The sequence below is a fragment of the Suncus etruscus genome, chromosome 4, assembly GCF_024139225.1.
Source record: "Suncus etruscus isolate mSunEtr1 chromosome 4, mSunEtr1.pri.cur, whole genome shotgun sequence".
In the NCBI taxonomy this organism is placed as follows: Eukaryota; Metazoa; Chordata; class Mammalia; order Eulipotyphla; family Soricidae; genus Suncus; species Suncus etruscus.
The window spans coordinates 59,838,387-59,844,519 of record NC_064851.1 but is presented as its reverse complement, the minus strand read 5'-3'; the positions used below and the strand labels follow the sequence as shown (position 1 = coordinate 59,844,519).

The 6,133-nt window shown below is 33.8% G+C and overlaps 1 non-coding gene across 1 annotated transcript; it reads right to left on the bottom strand.

Annotated features, from left to right (window-relative positions):
• Positions 1-5,646: 5,646 nt before the first annotated feature.
• LOC126007782 (small nucleolar RNA SNORA51) lies at positions 5,647-5,779 on the bottom strand. The gene has a single exon (XR_007495266.1). It is a non-coding gene; the product is annotated as a small nucleolar RNA SNORA51 (small nucleolar RNA).
• Positions 5,780-6,133: the final 354 nt, after the last annotated feature.

Here is a 6,133-nt window from a genome sequence, read left to right as displayed (position 1 = left end):
TAAAAAAGAAGAAGAGAATTTCTTCGCTCCCCAAAGGGTCTAACGAGTGTGGAATGTGGAGTAGTGGATTATGGCCTAGCTTACTATAAAGGCAGAGAGAGGGTCCTTACTCCAAATAGATCCCACTTCAAATAGTCACAAATTAACACCTAGGAGAGCATTCACATGTCTGAATTTTAGCGCCCCAGCATTATCTGCAAAGGAAAATACATGTAACCCTTGACATATAATGCATATAACCAATGACAATTACTATTGTCCAGACTCATGTTGGGGAAAATAAAGAACACTGAGAAGCTCAATCACCATCTTTTCAAAAAGGAAAAAAAGGAAACACCAGAAGAAACTATAATATGAAGCTTAATTTATCATCTAAAATATAAAGTAATGTTAAGTTAATAAGAGATATTTTCAAAAGATAAGAGTAATAATATAAAAAATGGAAAGCAATATATAAGATATGTAAGATATGTATATGTAAGATAGCAGATACAATTTAGTAAGTAGGTTAAAAAGCAGAAATATTATACACAAAGTAGAATGGCTAACTATAAGACAGGCCAAAGTACAGTCAAATAAGGAATCAGAAAATAAGTAAATATATACATATATCATTAGTACTCTTAAAAAAGAAATACATAATCATATATATAATCATGTTTGTAATCACAGTGTTTAAATAATGATAATTATAAGAAAAAGAAAATATATAGTAACAAACAGGAAAATAAATAAATACATTATGCATTTGGAAAAAAAAAGAAATACATAAAGCCCAGGTGGCCAAAAATGATTGGTCCTAACTTGGGGTGTGCTAAGATTTGCTCGGTTGTGCTAAGTTTGTCACTGGCAATTTCTGGCCACTCTGCATATGGAAAACCGTGCCCCCATGCGCACTGCATGTATTAAGAGTATTCTTTATCTTTAGGTTATGTTTTGCATATCCAGAATATCCATTTTGTATTCTGCCCTTTCCCACACCCCTACAAAGCTCATTTTTACTCCTTCACTCTCTCACCCTCCCCCAAAATCCCTAACCCACATTACTCTTTTAACTTCAGTATTGCACAATCCTAATCTCAGACTATTGCCGTGCATTGTGTGTAACAACCCCTAACTGTTTCAAAAGATATAAAATGGACACGTATTTCTTTAGAATATTTTGTGTTTTTTCTGTGACAACTATAAGTCTTACTACATATTCTCTTATACAGTGACGATTCTAACCACTTTTTAATCTTCTCTTTATGAGTTCTTCAACAAGGAATTTTGGTGAAAGAGTCCCCCAGTTTAATGCTTATGATTGAACCATGTCATGGGGATTGTTAGACTTGTTCTTATGGCTCCATATGCACCAATAACACCACGCGGCATTGCTCCTTTTTTTGCATAGGCACATTAAAATGGAAAAATACTATACATACAAATAAGATCCTATCTAATAGAGATTGGAATACACAAATCTTGTAGTGCAAAGGGACCTTACACCCTGAACATTGACATAATGACCTGGCACAGGCCTCAGAAGAAAGGGCATTTTTCATTCACCCCTGAACCAGGGAAGCCATCCACGAAACATCCAGGTTTGTCTATAACATCACCTGGAAGCAGTCCTCTACCACGGAAGACCCTACCACAGCTCAGACATCGACCTGCTCAAAAGAGAATTCCCTTAACACTGAGAAGACTTAACAACAACGACCTGCTTACAGGACAGGGCTTCCTGCATTGCCCTTTCATGGGGAGGTAAAATTAGAGGACGCTCCACATCCTGACTTCAATGTAGGATATGCAGATTCCAGGATCTTTAATACAGAAACATGATACCAACAACAGAGACTGTGTGAAAAGTGTGTTGGCACTACAGACAATGTCTTGGATTGGACAATCTAACTTGCCTGGAGCCTAGAGTTGGTCTTATGCCAGGAAACTTCAGGGGTAGGTTCTCTTTGTATTTAGGCCAAGGTTATTCCTTTCCATGCCTCTCATATTTTGGTGGGCCTATGCAAACAAGGATTGCCACTCTAACACCATTTTTACTGTGCTCCTTTGACTCTAATCCTTAAAAAAAAACCACTTAAAATTTGAGGTTAACTTAAGCTAATATGCATGTACATGGAAATGTAAAAAATACTATACCTCTAATGTTTAAGGAGTTACATAAGTTTTATGGCTTTAGATTGCCTTGTGTGCTGTTAAGAAATATTATAATGTGTTACACTCTGGGGACTTGAGGGACAAAGTAATTGTACATGGATTCTGTTTTATTTATTTTAATGTTCTTTGGCTGAAAGTTCAAAGTTAAGATATCAGCAAGGGGACTTCTTCTGAGAATCATGTTATGGGTGATTGTCCTTCCACTGTAACTTTACCTTGTCCTCTTTCTTTGCATCTTTGTTCTCATAATTAAAAATAAAAAATTAAAAAAAATAAATACATAGAGAAAAATATTTGAAAATTAATTGCTAACTATTCATCATTAAAATTGTAAGACCTCAAATAAAAGACTTTGGAGCTGTAAGCAATTATACAAAACATTTAAAACTATGTTTTGAGATAGTACGGTATTAATATCCAGAGATAATAGCGACAAGGGTCAGGAGAATTAGTCCATGTTAGGAAAGAAGCTTGCCACAAAGATTTGGGGAGTGTAGTTAGAGAAGAGGAGGAACCAATATGACAATAATATTTGGAAATGAGCAATCTGGATAAGAACTGGATGTTGAAAGGAGACAATACTTTAATATGCATGACACCCCTTCAGTAATAATATTGCAAACAATAGTGTCTTAAAGAATATAAGGGGGGAGAGAGAAATGAGACAAAGAGAGATAAGAATGTCTGCCAGAGAGGCAGGCAGGTGTAGGGTTTGAGGAAAACTGGGGACATAGGTGACAGGAAATGTGCACCGGTAAAGGGTGCTGTACATTGCAGGACTGAAACTCAATCATGAGATAACATTGTAACTAAAATAAAAAAAAAACATTTTTATGAACAACCTTCTAACCAGGGTGTTTAAATAAAGTAATTAAAACATTTTACATTCAATAGTAAATTTTAGCAATATAAAATATAGTAGAAGTATAGTCTTCTTTAAAGAGATGACCTACAAAGGAGAATCAGAATGATCTGAGATTTCTTAATGAAATATTAGAAATCAAAACTATCAGAAAGTGTTTTCAGGTTGAAAGAAAACTTGAAGCTAAAATTTTATGAGTTAACTTTAAAAATTAAGTAAAAATTTTCTTAACCATACAAGAATTCAGACCATTTGCCTTGAAAAAAAAATCATTGAAAATCTGATTATACATATACATTGAGAAAAAAATTCAAGACAACAACATGAATGCAAAAAGTAAAGATAATAAATGACATTTTTTGTTATCATTGTTTATGATTGTTTATTTGGGTAATACCTAGCTCTGCTCAGGGCTTACTCTTGGTGTTGTGCCCTGGACTCTTCTAGTGGGGATCAGGGGACCATGTGGGGTACTAGGGTACTAGCAGTGATCTTAAGTCTGATGTGTGCAAGGAAAGGGCCCTATCCACTAACCAGCTCCAATTTTCAGTTATAAATAAATGAAAACACCTACTTGAAATAAGTCAGATGGATAAAACAAATACATGATGATTCATTCATATGTGAAACATTAAAAAATGAATAAAACACAATGATTGTTTGTACATCTTCAATCTATATAATGCTACAAAAATGCTAATTAAATAAAATATTTTTACTTTTCCACAATAAAATGTTTTTAAATCATACACATGTATTATTTTAAAATATAAATTTCTAAGAGCACTGCTGAACTATTAAAACGGGTTCCAGTTGTAGGAGGGAGAAGAAATGCATCATGAATCAAAAGCAAAAAAGATAGAAATAGAGCAAGGAAGACTCATTGTATCAGATAATGTGTCATAAAATAAGAAAAAGGGTTGAAGAAATAGTTCAGTAGGCAGAGCACTTGCCTTGCAACCAGCAGACCTGATTTCAATCCGTAACACCCCAGATAGTCCCCCCAAGTACTACCAAGAATAAATCTTGAGAAACTCTTGTCACCAATGGGTGTAACCAAAAATAAATATATACATAAATAACAAACAAATAAAAATAAACCAAGTATATTAAATCCCTTACTCAATGCTCTAAGATCTGAAAGTTATCAAAATAGGCAGAGTGAGAGCAGAGAAGGGCCAAGAAGCCACACTAGCAGGCTTAAATTTACCTAACAAACCAAAGGAGCTCCTCAAAGTACACACTTGCTCCACATATCTTGTTACTTGTGAAAATATTCCTATAGATTGTTTTCACTGGAATGTATTGTATGTGTGTTTGACACATACAAAGAACACTATCTCAAACATAAGGGTCATTTTTTATATTAAGGGTACTTCTCATTAATTTCATGAATCTTAGTCATATCCAAATACTATTAAGAGCAGACAAAACCTGTAAGTTTGGAGACACAGTATCCCTTGAGAAATGCAGGGATATTTACTGGGAGGTAATGTTCCCCTGATTCAATGGCAATATGTGCCTAAAATACTAATGTGAAAGATATGTAAGCCACTATGATCAAAATAAAAATTAAAAAATAAGTTTTACTTTATACAGTTGAGGATTTTACGCCATACATTACAAGTTACTGTTCCTCTCTTCACAAACTGTAAAATTTGGTAGCAATTCTTACCAAATGAACCATGTTTGCAACATGATTGTGATTTTTCCTGGTATATTATATATAAAATTGTTTATTATAAAACTTTTCATGGAAAAATAAAACTATTTGAGGCTCTAAACTGTCAAGGTCATTTGTCATTTGAAATCAGAAGAGAATAGCACTTGTTCACAAGGAAATACAGTATATTGTTTATTTTATTAATTCATGGACTGATAGAGGGCTATCCTCAATGATATTTACCTCTGATATGTGTTTAGGGGTCACCCTTGGCATTGCTTTTGGGACAATATGCATTGCTATTGGGATCAACAGCTTGCAGTAAAATGTCTTAACATCTGTACATCTGTAGCATCATCTTGAATTGGAACCTTGAATACCAACTCCTTTGATAATACAATTTTTCCTGATATAACCACATAACACATTATAACTTAATTAATAATTAAGTACCTTCAAACTATTTGTTCCCCCAACTATCTTTATACCCTCCTCACCTTAGAATTAAGGGTTTTTAATCACTTGCAATCTCTCTTTTACAATTTAAATGTTCCACTTTTCAAGCACAGCTTAAGATCCATCTCCCTCATAATATGATTCCTCTGATTAAAACAACATATTGTTCTTCTTAATGTTTGAAAATTCAGAAAGCAATGCAAATCTTCAGTATTTGTTCATTATTAAACTAATTCTAATTATTTATCATTTATCTACAGATGCTTCTTGATATTCTTTTTTTATTTTTTAAATTTTATTAATACCATTGTAAATGAAAAGTCTTTGATAGTTGTATTTCAGGCATATAGTGACAGTGAATCATGGCCATTTCCACCACCAGTGTTGACTTTCCTCCACCATAGTTCCCAGCATGCATCCCATACCCCTACCCTATCCCCCTGGACTACCAATACAGTATAGCAGGTCCATTTTGTGTTTAGCTGTTATAGATTGGGTCTCTCTCTTTTTTTGTCCCCCAATTCACAATACAGACCAGGCAAAGGGCCTGGGTTGAGGTATATATGGGGTGCATTTACGGTACCTCCTCATTCTATACAGTCAGTGTAAAGAACACAGCCTGTGGTAAGAATTGGGAGGCCTTATCTTTTCTTTTCTTTTCTTTTTTTTTTTTATTTTTTAACATATATATATATATATATATATATTTGTCATACCATATATATTTGTCTTTATACCCATTAACCCATTAACCCAGGTGTTCTTCCTTCTTCAACCTTTTTTCCTTAGTCTACATTAATAGTCTACATAGCCTACATTAATCATTGCAAATACAAACTTTTCTTTCTGAAGATTTATTTCCTCAGGAATGAGCTCAACGGGGAAATTTGAAGGCCAGGACCTTATTTCAAGGTATATATATTACATCTACAACCAGCATCTTTATATAATGGAGACATTCTGAATCCATGGCAAGCAAGAATTTAGCAAAATTT